Source organism: Aquarana catesbeiana, linkage group LG03 (assembly GCF_042186555.1).
Source record: "Aquarana catesbeiana isolate 2022-GZ linkage group LG03, ASM4218655v1, whole genome shotgun sequence".
NCBI classification, from domain to species: domain Eukaryota; kingdom Metazoa; phylum Chordata; class Amphibia; order Anura; family Ranidae; genus Aquarana; species Aquarana catesbeiana.
This window is the reverse complement of record NC_133326.1, coordinates 542,776,994-542,798,272: the sequence shown is the minus strand read 5'-3', so window position 1 is coordinate 542,798,272 and position 21,279 is coordinate 542,776,994.

Genomic DNA, 21,279 nt, shown 5'->3' with positions numbered 1-21,279 from the left:
TGACTCTCTCCTCATTTCCTCCCCCTCCCCTAATTTATTCAGGTATACACACAGTGACGGCTGGTGCTCAAAATGTTTGGGGGGGGTGCAAACAAACTGAAAAAAAACCCATCGATTGCAGCCTCACTCTACCATCAATCGCAGCCACTGTGCCATCAATCGCAGCCACTGTGCCATCAATCACAGCCACTGTACCCATCAGTCGCTACCACTGTGCCCATCAAACGCAGCCACTGTGCCATCAAACGCAGCCACTGTGCCATCAATTGCCGCCATTGTGCCATCAAAAGCAGCCATTGTGCCCCATAAAATGCAGCCACTGTGCCCATCAATTGCCACCACTGTGCCATCAAAAGCAGCCACTGTGCCCCATAAAATGCAGCCACTGTGCCCATCAATTGCCACCACTGTGCCCATCAATTGCAGCCACTGTGCCATCAAACGCAGCTACTGTGCCCATCAATCGTTGCCACTATGCCCATCAATTGCTAACAATGTGCCCATCAAACGCAGCCACTGTGCCATCAAACGCAGCCACTGTGCCCATGAATTGCCGCCACTGTGCCCCATAAAATGCAGCCACCGTGCCCATCAATTGCCGCCACTGTGCCCATCAATTGCCGCCACTGTGCCCATCAGTTGCTCCCACTGTGCCCCATCAAACGCAGCCACTGTGCCATATCAAATGCTGCAAGTGTGCCCCCCCGCCGGCCCGCCTGCTGCACTTACCTATCTCGGTGGGACAGCTCCTTGATGTCTTCTCCCATCCTCTCTTCCTGTCCTCTGCTATGACTGGACGCCTGGCGTCCAATCACAGTGCCTGTCATTTCAGCTAATCAAGTGACGGGTAACAGATCCGAGCACCTGATTGGCGGAGAGGCGGTTTAGTGTTAGGAAAGCGAATATTCATTTGCTTTTCTAATACAGCTGAGTGACCTGCGAGTGCCATGCTGGGCCCTCGCAGGTCACTCAGCTGTGTTAGAAAAGCGAATAAATATTTACTTTCCAAACATTATTTGCTTTCCTAATCACCTTTTTTGATGCCTATTAGAGCCTATGGCTCTAATCAGGTGCTTCAAAACCACCCCCTGCTGTAATTCAGGCGCCCTGCACTCGAAAAGGGGCCGGGCGCCTGAATAGGGGGTGGCAGCGGTGGCCATAGATAGATTCATGCATTGGTGCTAGAGGGGGGTGGCAGGAGAGAGGGGGCAGCGCCCACGCGCCCTTATGGACGCACCGTCACTGTATACACATATTTTTGGAATTAGTTGTTCTTTAAATGTTTTATAATATCTAATTGTGAATCCGTCCAGTCCAGGGCTCTTTCATGTCGATGTACTATTTATTGCTTTTCTAAACTCCTCTTGTGATATTGGATCTTCCAGATCCAGTAGTTTATCCACCGAGATTCTGGGCAATTTTGCTTCTCTTAGGCCCCTTTCACACTGGGGAGGGGGCGGCGTCGGTGGTAAAGCACCGCTATTGTTAGCGGCGCTTTACCGTTGGTATTCGGCCGCTAGCGGGGGCGGTTTTACCCACCGCTAGCGGCCAAGAAAAGGTTAAAAACCACCGCAAAGCGCCTCTGCAGAGGCACTTTGCCAGCGGTATAGCCGCGCTGTCCCATTGATTTCAATGGGCAGGAGCGGGGACGGAGCGGTGAATACACCGCTCCTTCCCTGCTCCAAAGATGCTGCTGGCAGGACTTTTTTTCCTGTCCTGCCAGCCCACCGCTCCAGTGTGAAAGCCCTCGGGACTTTTACACTGGATACAAAGCAGTGGCACTTTCGGGTCGGTTTGCAGGCGCTATTATTAGTGCAATAGCGCCTGCAAACCGCCCCAGTGTGAAAGGGCCCTTAGGCATTCCTGTATTTATTGTTTCCTTTTTATCTCTGCTTCTCGTGTCTCCCTTTCCCCTACTGAATATAGGGTGATATAATAACTTTGGAAAATCTTTGCAATTTCTTATGTTTCATACACCATCTTTCTTGTTTTTCATCTTTTCTATATAGTTTAATGACTTTTTATTTTTTAAGGTTTTTGCAAGATATTTTCCTGGTATATTCCCCCATTTATATCTATCTTTCACCACCTTACCTTTCTTACTTCTTGCTCCATTAAGTCTTTTAGTTGGTCTCTTTTTATTATTAATGTCTGTTGAACTTCAGTATCCACTTTCTTTTTGTGTACTGTTTTTAGCTTGTATATTTCTTTTTTTACCTTTTCCATTTCTATTGCTTTTTCCCTCGTCTTTCTAGCACCTATGGATATCAACACGCCTCTTAAATAGGCTTTATGTGCTTCCCATGTTGTAGCTTTTGACACCTCGGAAGACTTGTTCAGCTGGAAGTATTGTTCTATCTCCTTTTTTATTTTATCTTCTGTTTCTATATCTTGTATCAGATCTTCATTTAGCCTCCACATATTTACCCTATTCTGTATTCCCCAAAGTCTCAACTTCACTATTACTGGGGTGATCTGAGAGTGATGCTATTTCAATAGATGATTTTTCAACTGTTTCCAGGAGTCTATGTTCCACCAGGATATAATCTAACCTTGAATACGTATCCTGCACTGGGGAATGGAATGAGTAATTCCTTTCTCACGGATGATGAGCCCTCCAAACATAAAGAGGAGCTCCAGTCTCCTGTGTAAAAATTAAAAAAGTCAGCAGCTACAAAAACTGTTATAATATATAACTTTTAATAAACAGCCACTAACTACCCTGTCTCAAGATCCAGAACCTGGACTAGTTCTTCACTAGACTTCAGGTTACCGGCACCGGCATCTAGGGATGGGCTTTATGTTCGGGTCGAACATGAGTTCGACTTGAACATTGGCTGTTTGCCTGTTCGCCGAATAGCAAACAATTTGGGGTGTTCGTGGCAAATTTGAAAGCCGCAAAACACCCTTTAAAAGTCTATGGGAGAAATCAAAGTGCTAATTTTAAAGGTTAATATGCAAGTTATTGTCATAAAAAGTGTTTGGGGACCTGGGTAGTGCCCCAGGGGACATGTATCAATGCAAAAAAAAGTTTAAAAACCGCCATTTTGTTGGGAGCAGTGATTTTAATAATGCTTAAGGTGAAACAATAAAAGTGAAATATTCCTTTAAATTTAGTACCTGGGGGGTGACTATAGTATGCCTGTAAAGTGGCGCATGTTTCCCATGTTTACAACAGTCCGAGAGCAAAATGACATTTCTAAAGGAAAAAAAAGTCATATAAAAGTACTCGCAGCTATTAATGAATTGTCGGGTCTCTGCAATACACATAAAAGTCATTGAAAAAAATGGCATGGGATTCCCCCACAGTCCATTACCAGGCCCTTTGGGTCTGGTATGAATATTAAGGGGAACCCCGAACCAAATTAAAAAAAAAAATGCATGGGGGTCCCCCCAAATTCCATACCAGGCCCTTCACGTCTAGTATGGATTTTAAGGGGAACCCCATGCCAATTTTTTTAAAATGGCGTGGGGCCCCCCAAAAATCCATATCAGACCCTTATCTGAGCACACAACCTGGCAGGCCGGAGGAAAAGAGGGGGGGACGAAAGAGCGCCCCCCCTCCTGAATCGTACCAGGCCAAATGCCCTCAACATGGAGAGGGTGCTTTAGTAAACGGGTGACCCCGCCCCCTCTGACACCAGGGGCAAGCCATAGGGAAGTCCCCGTGCGTCAGAGGGGGGTGGGGTCACCGGGTGGCCCCACCCTCCATTATATAAGAGCTCTCACAAGAACAGAAGCATCACACAGCGGGAGACTCCCATTGAGGCGGATCGTCCGGAGGATGAAGCGGGGAAGAAGAAGCCGGAGTAAGATGCCGGACGAGAAGACCAGAGGAAGAAGCAGAGGATGATAGAGGAAGAAGCGTGGGAAGAACGAGATGGAGTAGGAAGAAGAACACCGAAGGAAGACCAGAAGAAGATGGAAGGGTCTGGTCTGGTATGGATTTTGAGGGGGACCCCCACGCCATTTGTTTTTTAAATTTTGGCGCAGGGTTTCCCTTAATATCCATACCAGACTTGAAGGGCCTGGTATGGAATTTGGGGGGACCCCAAGCATTTTTCTTTTAAATTTTGGTTTGGGGTTCCCCTGTGGGGGAATCCCATGCCGTTTTTTTCACTGACTTTTATGTGTATTGCCGGGACCGACAATTCATTATAGCCGCGAGTAGTTTTAAATGACTTTTTTTCCTTTAGAAATTTCATTTTGCTCTCAGACACGGGAAACATGCGCCACTTTACAGGCATACTATAGACACCCCCCAGGTACGTAATTTAAAGGAATATTACACTTTTATTGTTTCACTTTAAGCATCATTAAAATCACTGCTCCCGAAAAAACGTCCATTTTAAAACTTTTTTTGCATTGATACATGTCCCCTGGGGCAGGACTCAGGTCCCCAAACACTTTTTATGACAAAAACTTGCATATAAGCCTTTAAAATTAGCACTTTTGATTATTCATGCTCTGTCCCATAGACTTTAACGGTATTCGCGTGTTCGAACACATTTTTTTGCCTGTTCGCATGTTCTGGTGTTCGGCTCATCCCTACCGGCATCCTAACTGTAGGCAACCAGCTGTGACAGCTTGTGAATTTACAGCCCACTGCACATGCGTGAGCCATTGTGAATGGTTCTGCAGTCTTTTGTGATGCATAAAGGTAAAAAACCTTGTCCCTTTACAACCACTTGAATGTTTCAGGCACTGGAGAATGAAACAGGAGGTGTCTCCACAGGGTAGGTGAGCAATGTGATGACGCTCATTCATAGTCTAGTAAACAGCCAGGTGACACGTAAATATGAAAGAATACAACAATGAGCAGCAGTATCACTGCGTTGTCTATATAGCATGCAAAGTGTATAAATCACAAGACTAGCCAAACAGAATCACAGCCAGGTATTGTTCATATAGAACTTCAACTGTGCATACTGCTATCTGGTTGGAGTTTATCTTTACCGCTTCAGCCCCTAAAGGATTTACCCCCTTCGTGACCAGAGCACTTTTTGAGATACGGCACTGCGTCGCTTTAACTGACAATTGCACGGTCGTTCGACGTTGCACCCAAACAAACTTTTTTCCCACAGATAGAGCTTTCTTTTGGTGGTATTTGATCACCTATGCGGTTTTTATTTTTTGCGCTATAAACAAAAAAAGAGCGACAATTTTGAAAAAAAAGCAATATTTTTTACTTTTCGCTATAATAAATATCCCCCAAAAATATATAAAAAAACGAATTTCTTTCTCAGTTTAGGCCAATATGTATTCTTCTGCATATTTTTGGTAACAAAAATCGCAATAAGCGTATATTGATTGGTTATAGCATCTACAAAATAGGGGATAGATTTATGGCATTTTTATTATTAATTATTTTTTATTAGTAATGGTGGCGATCTGCGATTTTTATCGTGACTGCAACATTATGGTGGACACATCAGATACTTTTGACACTATTTTGGGACCATTGTCATTTATACAATGATCAGTGCTATAAAAATGCACTGATTACTGTGTAAATGACACTGGCAGGGAAGGGGTTAAACACTAGGGGGCGATCAAGGGGTTAAGTGTGTCCTAAAGAGTGATTCTAATTGTAGGGGGATTGTCTCACTAGAACATGACAGAGATCACTGCTCCTGATGACAGGGAGCAGTAGATCTCTGTCATGTTGCTAGGCAGAACAGGGAAATGCCTTTTTTACATAGGTGGGCCCCCAGGCAGACATCGAGTCCGCGGGACCCGCAGGCATGCTCATGGAGTACGCGGTAGGCACGCGCGCCCACTATGCCGCAATTTAAAGGGGACGTACCTGTACGCCCATTTGCCCAGCCATGCCATTGTACCGACGTATAGCGTTGTGCTATTCGGCAAGGGGTTAATAACTGTTACATGTGAATTAATGTAAAACTTGTTTGATACATTATCCAGAGACAAGGAAAGAAATCCAATAAATATATATAGACACAATAATACCAGCTGATAATGTTGGACTGGAACTCTTAAAAGAATCTATATTTGAACCGTCTCCGGAGGGTCTGATTGACAATGAACTAAATCTGCCCGTTCTCATTCCTGGATGCTGACAGCCAGTCATTTTCCCAGGATGTTATTAATAGGATTGTATTTTGGTCCATCATGAAAACTGGATCATGAAAAGCCAAACACGGCTGTTACCTAAAGCCCGGGCTTCACGGAGGGCAGGGAGACGCGCTGCACTGCCGGAGGGACGCAAAAACTCCACAAGCTTCAGAAAAGTGTTTATTTGTTCTGCAAACCGATCCGATCCTTTACACAAACACGGAGCTCTTCCTTATGTTATATACTTTGCACATGTTTGGGATTTGAGCCTAAAATGTTTAAACTATTAATAGAAAAATAAACTCTAAAGATAATAATAATGATCGCTGACACCAAACTTACTAGAAGTAACAGTAAAGAAGTAAGGTCAGAAACTCTGTAATAAGTTTATTATGCAACAAAAAAAATATATAATAATTGATGAAACATTTCAAATAAGCTGTAGGCAATATTGTCAATAAACAGCATTACAAAATAAATAAAACATACAAAAACTTCACTGGAAGAGTCATTTATCAGAAGACATTTAACTAATAAAAAAACACTGTTTGAAAATGGTAAAAATCGGGCCAAGGTTCACACTAATGCAGCTGCATAATCTTACATTTTTCAGGGAATTTTTCTGCGTTTATGTGTTTTTGATGCATTTTCATACTTAATGTTTTTTTTTGTTTTTTTTTTGTAGGAGGAGCAGACTGGTTGTTAAATACAAAACTCTACCAAAAACACATTAAAAATCCATGTACATGTGTTCTTATGCATTTTCCATTGCGCTTTATGTACACACCTATTGAAGTCTAGGGGGCAAAAAATGCATGATGCTGCACTAAAAGATGCACATACACCTTTTTAACCGCTTTAATACCAGACACTTTTACCCCCTTTGTGCCTAGGCCAATTTTCAGCATTCAGCGCTGTCACACTTTGAACGACAACTGTGCTGTCATGCAACACTGTACCCAAATTACATTTTTATAATTTTTTTCACAGTTAGAGCTTGTGGTAATTAATCACCACTGGGTTTTTTTGCTCATTAAATGAAGAAGACCGAAAATATTGAAAAAAAAATGTTTCTCTTTGTTTCTGTTATAACATTTTGCAAATAAATAATCTTTCTTCATACATTTAGGCCAAATGTATTCTGCTGCATTTCTTTGGTAATAACAATGGTATATACAGTATATCTGAAAATTGATCAATCCTGGTGTACTGACAGCCTCATTTCTTGAGACCCAAATGACTGCTTTTTGGAAAGTAAAAAATCCAAGGTATTTGTAAAGGGCAAAGCGAGTTTTTTTGAAGTTGTAGTTTTTGTCACAATGTTTTGGAAAATGAAGAAACTTAAAAAAAATTGTTTTTTTCACTTTTTTTTTTTTAACTTACTGTCACCAGTTCAGTACAACGTCATCATATAACAGGTGTGGCAGCGATCAGGGACACTGACTGGTGACAGTATGTAAAAGAAAAATAACAACAAAAACATAAAAAAAAAAAATGTATTACATTTTTTTACAATTTTTTTTTTAACACACTGTGACCAGAGCAATACGGTGTTACCATAGTAACACTGTACTACTCTGGGGAAGTGATCAGGCTTTTTTTTTTTACACATTATGATTGCTTATACCAATTAATTTTTACTGGTATAAGCAACCATGTTTACAGAATTAACCTGATTCATTCAGTGTGTTTTGTTGTGATCAGCTGTGATTGGCCACAGCTAATCACATGGTACAGATGGGCTCTCATTGGCCCTGTCTTTACCATGTGATCACTGTGACCAATCACAGCCTGCAACACAATTGTACACAATGAATGGCATGAAAGGAAGCCATCCATTGTTTACAACTGTCATGCAATCTGCTGTGATTGGGCACAGCAAGCACATGGTACCAGCAGCTGGCCGGTACACTCAGTCATTAGTCCTTTTTAACCATTTCCTGCCCACCCTATTGTCAAATGATGGCTGGGCGGGAAGTGGTTAAAAGCAAACTACAGTGCACTGCATTGATGTAAATGGAACAGACTAATGTAATTTCCATTATTGTGCATGGCAGCACACCGGCAGGAAAATTCGCAGTAATATGAAGAAGGCCCAAAAACTCAAGCAGATGCAAACTCCCAGGCTAGGTTCACATATCTGAGGTTCGGGAACGTACACAATATTGCACTTCAGAAGATGCATGGGGGTGACATTATTCCAAATGGCACCCCCACATTTCGGCAACTGTGAGCGTGCTAAGCCGCATGGTGTTACAGTTGCGCATTTTTTTTTTAAAGTGTCGGAGACTCTTTTTCCCCTCGTTTCTGTGGGTTAGGCAGCCCACTGAAATTAATGGGCTGTCCTACTCACAGAATGCAGCCACACAGGTCTGAAAGAGCCTATTTGGATGATATTTTGTTTACAGTCCTGCATGCTGAATCTTTAATGCGCTTTCATAAAATGCACAAACTAATAGAAGTCAATGGGAGTGCACATAAAACCACATGTAAAATGGGGCTACAACCATGCTGCACTCAAAACGCAGTGCATTGGTGTGAACCCTGTTTTACTCTTTACTCTTACAATTACCATTTTTCATTTAATAAATGTCTACCTTTTTCAGCTTTCGTTACAATTCAGTGCTGCTGATATTCAGCAACCTCTGTACAGCCACTTCCTTTCTACGTGCTCTCCAGTGATGGCTGCATTACATTTCTCAGGGCGGGATTCCTGATGGTGACAACAGTGGACCATGCCTGTGTGTAATATGTGTTGAAACAGCCACTTGTAGTCTCTATCGGAAACCCATGTGACAGGGTGTCAACCGAGGAACATGTTTGGGATACAGGAACAGAGTGATGTCACCCTACATCAGGAAGCGTGTAAACAAGGACCATCATGGTAGGATCACCAGGATTCTTTAAACTGAAAACTGTGAGTTCAAGAAGCCTATTCCATTTTTTGTGGTAAAAATAATGGGCTGCCAATGCACCAAAATGTCCCCGAATTTAGACGTGATATAAAATTTGTAACATAGCGGCACATTAGAACACATGTGTTCCAAATGAATGGCTGGCATCAGAATGCATGTAACATGAGTTGCTGTCATGCACGCATTAATGGAACCCAGATATATAAATGGGCCTATAAAGATTTAAAAAGACTTCCAAAATCACACAAAATGGGTAACACAACGCACCATGATGCATTATGGTGCATTGCGGCGCATTGTAATGCATTTTCTTTGCCTTAGAGCGTCCAATCATTTTGATGAAATGTGCATTGCTGTTCACTGTTATAATATGTTTTAACAAAAGATTAAATGGGCCCATAAAAATTTCAAAAGACTGAATGTGTGTTGTTTTAGTACATTGGAGCAACGCATATAATGCACACGTTACCGCAATGCAAGGCTACAATTGGATCCTTGGAGATTTAAAAATACTTCTAAAATTACATTAACATGTTAAAGTGATTCACATCGAGTACTTGAATAATAATAATGATAACAATACTAGTAAAAATTATATTCAGAATAAATTAAAATTATTATAAATTTTCTAGTTATAATTATTATTATTACTACTGCAGTACTGAATAATCAGTCTTACATAGAAATAAAGCAATAGTATTATAATGATGGTTTTAAAATTTCAAATGACTGTACAAAACATTCTCTACACTTCTAACAATGTTTTTGTTACCTGTGATGTAAATGTGAACATTTCAGCTTTGCTTTACCGACTTGCTTGCCACACCAAATTAATGAACGTCCTTATATTGTATGAAAACAAAAAGAGAAAAAACATTGTCTATTTACGTGAGAATTTTTGGAGCGGCGGAGAGGTCTGAGAGCGATGTATATGGAACAAGCCATGTGTAGGTAACACACACTGTAGGTAATGCATCACACTGACACGATGGCAGATTTATGACTTTGTTAGGCTGTAGTCATTTTTTTTTCTTTCGTGGAAACAAAGAATGGCCTTAACTCTCCAGCAGACAGAGTTGGTGTGAACTGAATATCATCTACCCGCTAAAAAATAAACATTCACACTGAAATGACTGCATGTGCAAAACAGGCTCCATTCATTTTCCACTTACTGCAACCATCTTCTCTGCCCGCGATCTACAAGCGTCACATTGTGTAAGTGTTTTTTTTTCTGTGTTTCAACAAAAATATGTGCCAACTTCTTTTTTGTGCCTTAAGGACCACTGAAGTTAAAATAAAGAAATTCCATTTGGCTTCCTATGTCAAAGGTTTCACAGTTCTTATTTTTAAATCTCTTTAGATCAAACATCGTTCTGTAAATATATTATCAAATTGTAACTATTAGGTGCAAATTTGTAAAGCAGTGAATCTGACATTCACCCAAAATTCACTGCAAGTGAGCCTTCAGGTCTATGTATACTAACCACTTGACCTGAGGAAGGTTTTACTATTCAGAACGGTGTTACTTTAACTGGCAATTGGGCGGTCATGCAACATTGTATCCAAATGAAATTTATATCATTCTTTTTCGTTTCAATATATTTATTGAGATTTTCAGTTCAGATATAAAAGTAACAATACAGATAATGCCCCCTCCTATAGGCCAACATAGCCTGACGAGAGTGTCAAACATGTAAGGGTCAAATATCCAACATTAAATGCTTGGCATATACAGTAGCTGTGTGTACATCTCTATGTGGAACTCAGTAATCGTATATGTGCTATCAGTATGATGTTTTGCGTTATCATCTCAGTTTCTATAGGAAACATATAACAGTAGTAACAGTAATTACATGTTGTCATAAAAGATGGAGGTCCCATGGGGGGCCAAAAGCTCCTATAAACTTTTGGCACGTAACATGTATTTGGTTTATATAGTATATTTGGCTCACCTGTCCTTAGGATTGTAAATTATCTAAATATAATGTGTTTATCTAGACCTTTATAACCACTGTGTACTTAAGTGAGCTGGTTCATCAGATCCACTGTAGAGAGTGGTCCCGCTGTATCAAATTGGTTAGGGTCACATCGTGCCGGGGCCTCCAGGGTAATCACTCCACCCCTATGGGTTCACACTGTGGAGTAACAGAGCCCGTGGTCCCAGACCGATGACGAGCCCCGTCTGTTACCTCACTCCCCTCCCAGGGGATGCCCGCCCCGGCAGTCTCCCGTGTCACAACAGTCCCCAGAATAGGGAGGAGGGGTGTGACAGACTACGGACACCCTGTTGGGTATTTCCGCCAAGAAGCTGCTTCCCAAGTCCTGGAACACAAGACCAATGGATCTGGCTACAGAAAACCCCAAGGACCAGGCAACACCAGTTTTGGAGTACACCAGAAAATGAACTGCTTTATTTTTAGAAACAGATCGAATTTATACAGCAAACCATCAGATAAGGGCTACTCCCATTCCATTATCTAAGACAAAGGTCACCTTACACAGTAGAGCTAGTCCTATTATCATAACAATGACCTCCTTAGACAGTCCAGCTCCCCGGACTAACTTGCATAAGAAGTCACAAGCAATTAGTGACCAGCTCTGGATAAATTAAGAACACATTATAACACAGAGTTCTCCAGGCAATGGTTCTTCTGCAACCCCAAGTCCGTGACAATACTCCCCACCTGTTCCATAGTCTGGAAGATCCCGGCTAGATCCAAAACGGGTCAGCTTGGGGATGTCCGGGAGCTATACTACAATCAAAGTTCAGTTTGCCATGAAAGTCCATCTGCATTGCCATTTTGTCAGCCTGGCCTGTACTGCACAGTAAAGTTGTAGGGCTGCAGAGCAAGACTCCATCTCAATAAGCATGAGTTGTCCCCGGATACTCGATTTAACCAGATCAAAGGGTTGTGGTCCATGAGCATCGTGAAAGATCGTCCATAGAGATATGGCTGAAGTTTTTTCAAGGCCCACACCAGCGCCAAACATTCTTTTTCTATGGCTGCATACCCCACCTCCCACGGTAGTAGCTTGCGACTGATGTAGGCAACAGGGTGCTCACTGCTGTCGGCTCCCACTTGGCTTAGCACTGCTCCCAAACAGAAGATGGAAGCATTTGTATGTACACAAAAACATTTGTTTGGGTCAGGAGCAGCCAAAACTGGGGCAGAAACCAAAGCATTTTTCAGGCGCTGAAAAGCATTTTCACACTCTTTCTGGTTAAGTCAGTCAGGGGTTTAGCTATTGTGCTATAGTCAGGAACAAACCTTCCCAGACCCTCTCAAAGCGCTGGACCGTGTCCAGCAGCTTTGCAACTGTCTGTTCCTGGGTCATGATCCAGGATATTTTCCGGTTGGCAGCCAAGATTGATACTGTCGGTGTTTTCCAGGCTTTTGCCAAGGTAATCTTGGCTCCCAAGCACACGAAGAAGATAAGTTGTTGTGTGCACTTAGGGGTGTTGTGCAGCTTGCAGTCCAAGAGAATGTATGTGGGGTCTTGAGGAATTTGGGTCTGTGTTACCTTTCATAATACATGGATGAATTTATTCCAGTAGCATACGGGGGCAAGTCCACCATATATGGAGCATCGTGCCTACATGCCCGCATCCTCTATAGCAGAGAGGGGAGGCGTCTGGATATATCTTGGATAGTCTATCGGGAACATAGTACCATATGAACACTTTAATGTTAGCTTCTATCAGTGAGATGTTTAAGATACCTTTAGATGATCTGCAGAAGGCTTGAAACCACTTGTCAGGGTCCAGCTGGATGTCCAGATCTGCTTCCCAGGTTCGAGCGTATGCCGGGGAAGCGTATATAATGGAGATGCCGCCCTTTTGAGATCCTATGCTAGAACACCATTGTTCACACATAGTTGTTTTTGGAGGGCCCGACTTGTCAGTCCAAAGTGTGTGGAGGAAGTGCCTGATCTGGGATTGGAACTTAGTCAAAGTGGATTTTTTAATTGGGATGAGGGGGGAATGAAAGAGGTATAGTAGACGGGGTAGTAATGTCATTTTTACAGCATTCAACCTGCCCAGCCAGGATATGCCACCCACTGACCACATTTTCAGCTCTGCTTCAAGAGAGCGGAGCATGTATGGATAGTTGGCTGTGTATAAGGTACCAACACTTTTGGTCAGTTTGATTCCGAGTTAGGGGATCGCTTCTTCAACCCAGGAGAAGGAAAAGTGTTGTTTGAGTTGGTCTATTAGTTTCGGTTGGACAGATATGTTTAGGGCTATTGATTTGGTTATGTTTACGTGGAGACCGAAAATATACCCAAATTTCTTAAATAGCTGGAAAACATTGGGGGTAGAGATTAGCGGTGACGTTAAGAATAATAGCATGTCATCTGCGAAGAGATCACACTTATGTTCCTTTTGGCCGCATTTAACTCCTTTTATATCAGAATTTGTCCTGATGGCTATGGCCAGTGATTCCATCGATATCACAAAGATCAAGGGCGATAGAGGGCATCCCTGCCTCGTTCCTCTGTTGATATCAAAGGACTCGGAGTAATGCCCCATTAAACGCACTTGGGCATTCGGGTTAGAGTAAAGGGTGTGTATAAGTCTAAGGAATTTGACTCCAAACCCCCAACGTTCCAGGATGTCAAAGAGGTAAGGCCAGGAGTCGAAGGCCTTCTGTAGATCTAATGAAAACAGGTAGCCTTCCTGAAGTGGCCCCCTGTCCTATTGGGATTGTAGGAGGGAGATCAGGTCAACTGCCCTATGGATTTGGCCCGGTCCCTGTCTCCCCGGGATGAAGCCCACCTGATCTTTGTGGATGTATCCAGCAATAAAGCTGGAAGTCTTGTCACTAGGATTTTTGTCATGATCTTAAGGGCTCCATCCCGTAGAGAGTTAAAGAAACGAGCCACATAGGGTGCTAGGTGGGAGCTGAATTTTTTATAGTAGCAGACCGAGAAGCCATCTGGTCCTGGAGCAGAGGCTAACTCAGAAATTTTATAACTTCCACTATTTCGTCTGATGAGAAAGGTTTGTCTAATAGTTCCTGTTGGGGTAAGTTGGGGTAAGTTGAGGTCTTGGAGACACGCCTCTCTTGTCTTAGGGTGCGTATGAGGTAGGTCTTTATATAGGTTCGAGTAGAAGTCATGAAAGGAGTCCGTGATTCCCACTGGATTTTGGGTGAAATTTCCTGTCTCGGTGCAAATTTTGGGATAGGCCAGGGTACGCGTCTTTGGACTTAGTTTAGCTGACAGTTTAGAGCCTATCCTTTCTTTTTGGTAGTAAAAGCGAGCCCCTGTCCATCTTAAATGTTTCTCGGCTGAGGTGGTGAGGGAGATGTTTTATCTGACTCAAGCAGAATCGAGCCTAGCCAGGCTGTCTGGGGTGGGGTTGCTTCTGTGGTGTTTACTGACCCAACGAAAGTCCTCTGTCAACTGCTGTATTTCTGCCATTCTTTCCTGTTTAATTTGGGATGCAAGCTGGATGAGTCTACCTTTTATCACCGCTTTATGCGCAGGCCACAGAGTGCCTGGCGAGACTGACTCAGTGTCATTTTCCAAAAAGTAATCTGTTAATGCTTTTGCAAGGACTGTGCAATGTGTGGGATTGCTCAATAGAGCTTCATTGAGACACCATTTGAAGGGGCCTCTCTCTCTGAATCCACCCCTGAGGGTAAGAGTCATTATGGTGTGATCAGATAAAGGAGAGTCGTATATTTTGGAGGCCTCTACCCTTGGGATTGCATGTGAAGAAATAAAGATGTGGTCTAACCTAGAGTGTGTTTTGTTTGGGATGGAATAATGTGTGTAATCCTTGGTTCGGGGGTTCATTTCCCTCCAGATATCAACCAGGCCATGTGTCTGTATGGTCTGCGCTACCCGCAGACTTCGTCTGGGGGGTCTCTTGACTTTTGGGTTCTGGGTATTGGACTTGTCTGAAGAGAGGTCAAATGGAGTGTTAGAGTCGCCGCCCAAGATTACAGTGCCTAGGAAGTGAGGCTTCAGGGTCTGAAGAACGGTTTCGAAGAATTGGTCTTGTGTTAGGGGAGTAGTAAGAAACGAACGTGTATGTCCCCCCATTACTTGTGCTCGTTACTAGAAAGTAACGTCCTTCAGGGTCTTATTATTATAATTATTTTAGTAGGTGAGAAGTGAACCCTGTTCGAAAACATACTGCCACTCCTCTCGTCTTGTTGACCGCATTTGCTAGGTGGAATTGAGTGAAATTTTTGTGAAGGAATGAGAGATTATAGGTAACCAGGAAGTGTGTCTCTTGAAGCTGCACTACGTCTGCTTTTAGTGTGTGGTGCTGTTGCATTATTTTGCATATTTTTACCGGGGAGTCCCTGCACATTGCAGGAGAAGATCCGGAGTTTTAGGTCTGTTGGCACAGTTTCAGTCATGGCTTTGTTGGTAGTAGGGTGCTATGTGTAAAGTGCTCTTACCAGTCACAGATGATTTCAGGGAGACCCTGTAACTGATGAAGGATGGGGGGGGGGGGGGGAAGAGGGAGGATAAAGCATAGAAAGAAATGGAAAAAGAGGAAGAGAGAGAAGATGCATTAGATAATACAGTGTACAATAAGATCCCAGTCCCACTAGAGCTGGGGACCCACCCCTGCCCAGCCCTTTACCCAAAGGAAACCCAATTCGTCCTAGACAGGGCCGTCTTTAATATTTATTGGACCCTGGGCAAAACTTTTCTTGCCCCCCCCCCCCCAATGCAGTTTTGCTCTCCACCTGCTCTGAGACATACAATAAATAGCAGCTAGACTCAAAATCAGTTTACTGAATCAGATCAGGCAGCGATTGCGATTGGTTGCCAGAGGTTACAGTGTATCATTACCGCTCACTGACTGGTTGCTAGAGGTTACAGCACACATTACGGCTCACTGATTAGTTGCTAGAGGTTAGACATGTGCACACTGAAATATTTTGTTTCGGAATTTCGTTTTCGTCCGAAAAATAAATTTATTTAGTTACTCCCGAAATTCGTTTTTATTTATTTTGTTTTTCGTTAAAAATTGCATTCGTCCGAAAATCCAAATTAAGGTCGAATCTGTCATTATAGGCTTATGGTGTCTGTCGAATGTTCAAAGAAGATTCGACGGAGCAGCTAAACTGTACAACACCGTATAGTTTACCTGCTCCGTCGAATCTTCTTAGAACTTTCAACAGACACCATAAGCCAAAGTACGTGTACTCAGTTCTAGCTATTTTACTGCTCCTCCTCTTTGGTTACAATCAGCCAATAACATTTATCATCATTATTTTTATTTATCTTTCCTCCTCTACGTCGAATCTTTCCTCCCCTACGTCGAATCTTTCCTCCCCTACGTCGAATCATCTTGGACTAATAGAGTTAAGGTTAGGCACATTCGACCACAGGGTTGATGGACACAGATTGTTATTGTCATCATCATGTCGAATCTCCTATCTATATCGAACTGTTGTAGCAACGAAAACGAAAATAAAGCATTTGTTTATGTCGGATCTTTCTTTTTTGGATTCTGCACTTTCATTATCGTTTGTTAAAACGATAACGAAAATACCTGAAATTCGGATGTAAACACAGGGTCTGCAGGTGAGTCATCTGTACACAACAATAGGGCAGGGCTTGGCAGCATTAGTAGCAGCACTTCACACTGAGATATTGGGATACAGCACAGGACTAAAACCTCAAGGGACAAGGGATTTTAAACTAGGATAGTTGGCAAGTATGAGGCAGTTGCTTTGGGCCCCACAACAATGACAGGGCCCAGGGCAGCTGCCCCTTTTGCCCTGCCTTAAAAACGGCCCTGGTCCTAGAAAGGACGTGGAAATCTGTTTCTGACAGGGGAAAAAGGTGAAGTTCTCCTATTGGCGTCAGACGGAGGTGCACTGTAACTGCTCCAGTCACCCCCACCATAAGAGTTATCTATAACAGTGTAATAAACTTAAAGTCAGAGCCCTTTTGACACAACAATAGAGCATAGTCAGGTCTGCTTAGTCTATCTCCCACTCCCCCACTCAGTAACACGCGTCACCACTGAGCGTAGTGGGTATGGGTGATAGGTGTCATGATGACGCCTGCCATCGGCCATGGGAGAGGACGAGATAGCTGCCCGTGACCATATGGCTAATCATCTGGTGAGGCAGCAAACGTCCCAGTTGGAGGGCCCCCTCAAGAGAGCCATCGTGACCCCTTAGGCTCTGTGTTTTCTAGTGTTCCACAGGAATGTTGCGATATTGGTGTAGAGCCAGGGACATAGATGTAAAAATGACGAATGAAAAAGATAAAACCAAATGAAAAAACTATTGGTAAGGTACAAGTAACTTGTAGGTAAAAGAAACCAGGAAAGACAGTGAACCGGGGGGGGGTTGCGGGGGGAGCCGGTCTCCAGGAACAATCTTCCCTTAAGGAACTTGGGGCCGATCTTGAGGTTTACTCGGGGTAAACGGAACGCCAGTCCAGTGAAAGTAGGTTGGCCTCAAACACAGCTCCAAAGGGAATCGAGAGACTGAAGGTGTTAGTAGAAGGTGGGCAATCTCATGGAGGGAAGGACTCCCGTGATCGTTTAGGATGTTGTTTCTACCACAATTGAGACAGTGGGCTAGTAGGCGACAGGCGTTTAGAAGATGGTGCTCCTCTGTTGGCCGGAGGTGGTGGCAGTTCCTAGGTAATCAGCCCTAGATGTAGTAGAAGTAGTTCACCTTCAGGAAATGAGGAAAAGTTATATGGTTTGTTGCGGTACGAGAAGTTCAGGCGAAGCGGGAAAGCCCACCTGTAATTGATATCTTTATGAGCCAGAACTTGGAGCAATGGTTTCAGCGATCGTCGCTTTTGTACTGTGTATGGTGAAAGATCCGCAAAGATTTGATGATCATGGTGTCCCATGATCGCCAGTTTCTCTGCCGAGCGGTGTGGGTCCTGCTGGGAGCTGGCCCCTGACCTGTGGGTCTTGCTGGGAGCTGGCCACGGACCTGTGGCTCCTGCTGGCCACTGACCTGTGGGTCCTGCTGGGAGCTGGCCACAGACCTGTGGGTCCTGCTGGCCACTGACCTGTGGGCCCTGCTGGGAGCTGGTCACGGACCTGTGGGTCCTGCTGGCCACTGACCTAGGGGTCCTGGTGGCCACTGACCTGTGGTTCCTGCTGGGAGCTGGCTACGGACCTGTGGGTCCTGCTGGCCACTGGCCTGTGGGTCCTGCTGGCCACTGACCTGTGGGTCCTGCTGGGAGCTGGCCACTGGCCTGTGGGTCCTGCTGGCCACTGACTTATGGGTCCTGCTGGGAGCTGGCCACAGACCTGTGGGTCCTGCTGGCCACTGACCTGTGTGTCCTGCTGGGAGCTGGCCACGGACCTGTGGGTCCTGCTGGCCACTGACCTATGGGTCCTGCTGGCAACTGACTTGTGGGTCCTGCTGGAAGCTGGCCATGGACCTATGGGTCCTGCTGGCCACTGACCTGTGGGTCCTGCTGGCAACTGACCTGTGGGTCCTGCTGGGAGCTGGCCACGGACCTGTGGGTTCTGCTGGCCATTGACCTGTGGGTCCTGCTGGCCACTGACCTGTTGGTCCTGCTGGGAGCTGGCCGCTGACCTGTGGGTCCTGCTGGGAGCTGGCCACAGACCTGTGGGTCCTGCTGGGAGCTGGCCGCTGACCTGTGGGTCCTGCTGGGAGCTGGCCACAGACCTGTGGGTCCTGATGGCCACTGACCTGTAGGTCCTGCTGGGAGCTGGCCACGGACCTATGGGTTCTGCTGGCCATTGACCTGTGGGTCCTGCTGGCCACTGACCTGTAGGTCCTGCTGGGAGCTGGCCGCTGACCTGTGGGTCCTGCTGGGAGCTGGCCACAGACCTGTGGGTCCTGCTGGGAGCTGGCCACTGACCTGTGGGTCCTGCTGGGAGCTGGCCACAGACCTGTGGGTCCTGCTGGCAACTGACCTGTGGGTCCTGCTGGGAGCTGGCCACGGACCTATGGGTCCTGCTGGCCACTGACCTGTGGGTCCTGCTGGCAACTGACCTGTGGGTCCTGCTGGGAGCTGGCCACGGACCTGTGGGTTCTGCTGGCCATTGACCTGTGGGTCCTGCTGGCCACTGACCTGTAGGTCCTGCTGGGAGCTGGCTACGGACCTGTGGGTCCTGCTGGGAGCTGGCCACAGACCTGTGGGTCCTGCTGGCCACTGACCTGTGGATCCTGCTGGCAGCTGGCCACAGATCTGTGGGTCCTGCTGGCCACTGACCTGTGGGTCCTGCTGGCAGCTGGCTACTGACCTGTGGGTCCTGCTGGCCACTGACCTGTGGGTCCTGCTGGGAGCTGGCCACAGACCTATGGGTCCTGCTGGCCACTGACCTGTGGGTCCTGTTGGCAACTGACCTGTGGGCCCTGCTGGGAGCTGGCCACGGACCTGTGGGTCCTGCTGGCCACTGACCTGTGGGTCCTGCTGGGAGCTGGCCACGGACCTGTGGGTCCTGCTGGCCACTGACCTGTGGGTCCTGCTGGGAGCTGGCCACAGACCTGTGGGTCCTGCTGGCCACTGACCTGTGGGTCCTGCTGGGAGCTGGCTACTGACCTGTGGGTCCTCCTGGCCACTGACCTGTGGGTCCTGCTGGCAGCTGGCTACTGACCTGTGGGTCTAGCTAGCCACTGACCTGTGGGTCCTGCTGGGAGCTGGCCACTGACCTGTGGGTCCTCCTGGCCACTGACCTGTGGGTCCTGTAGGGAGCTGGCCACAGACCTGTAGGTCCTGCTGGGAGCTGGCCGCTGACCTGTGGGTCCTGCTGGGAGCTGGCCACTGACCTGTGGGTCCTCCTGGCCACTGACCTGTGGGTCCTGCTGGGAGCTGGCCACGGATCTGTGGGTCCTGCTGGCCACTGACCTGTGGGTCCTGCTGGCAGCTGGCTACTGACCTGTGGGTCCTCCTGGCCACTGACCTGTGGGTCCTGCTGGGAGCAGGCCACGGACCTATGGGTCCTGCTGGCCACTGACCTGTGGGTCCTGTTGGCAACTGACCTGTGGGCCCTGCTGGGAGCTGGCCACGGACCTGTGGGTCCTGCTGGCCACTGACCTGTGGGTCCTGCTGGGAGCTGGCCACTGGCCTGTGGGTCCTGCTGGCCACTGACCTATGGGTCCTGCTGGGAGCTGCCAACAGACCTGTGGGTCCTGCTGGCCACTGACCTGTGTGTCCTGCTGGGAGCTGGCCACGGACCTGTGGGTCCTGCTGGCCACTGACCTATGGGTCCTGCTGGCAACTGACCTGTGGGTCCTGCTGGGAGCTGGCCACGGACCTATGGGTCCTGCTGGCCACTGACCTGTGGGTCCTGCTGGCAACTGACCTGTGGGTCCTGCTGGGAGCTGGCCACGGACCTGTGGGTTCTGCTGGCCATTGACCTGTGGGTCCTGCTGGGAGCTGGCTGCTGACCTGTGGGTCCTGCTGGGAGCTGGCCACAGACCTGTGGGTCCTGCTGGCCACTGACCTGTGGGTCCTGCTGGGAGCTGGCCACAGACCTGTGGGTCCTGCTGGCCACTGACCTGTGGGTCCTGCTGGCAGCTGGCTACTGACCTGTGGGTCTTGCTAGCCACTGACCTGTGGGTCCTGCTGGGAGCTGGCCACTGACCTGTGGGTCCTCCTGGCCACTGACCTGTGGGTCCTGCTGGGAGCTGGCCACAGACCTGTAGGTCCTGCTGGGAGCTGGCCGCTGACCTGTGGGTCCTGCTGGGAGCTGGCCACAGACCTGTGGGTCCTGCTGGCCATTGACCTGTGGGTCCTGCTGGGAGCTGGCCACAGATCTGTGGGTCCCGCTGGCCACTGATCTATGGGTCCTGCTGGCAGCTGGCTACTGACCTGTGGGTCCTGCTGGCCACTAACCTTTGGGTCCTGCTGGGAGCTGGCCACGGACCTATGGGTCCTGCTGGCCACTGACCTGTGGGTCCTGTTGGCAACTGACCTGTGGGCCCTGCTGGGAGCTGGCCACTGACCTGTGGGTCCTGCTGGGAGCTGGCCACGGACCTGTGGGTCCTGCTGGCCACTGACCTGTGGGTCCTGCTGGGAGCTGGCCACGGACCTGTGGGTCCTGCTGGCCACTGACCTGTGAGTCCTGCTGGGAGCTGACCACGGACCTGTGGGTCCTGCTGGCCACTGACCTATGGGTCCTGCTGGCAACTGACCTGTGGGTCCTGCTGGGAGCTGGCCACAGACCTGTGGATCTTGCTGGCCACTGACCTGTGGGTCCTGCTGGGAGCTGGCCACGGACCCTACGGGTCCTGCTGGTCAGTGACCTGTGGGTCCTGCTGGCAGCTGGCTACTGACCTGTGGGTCTTGCTAGCCACTGACCTGTGAG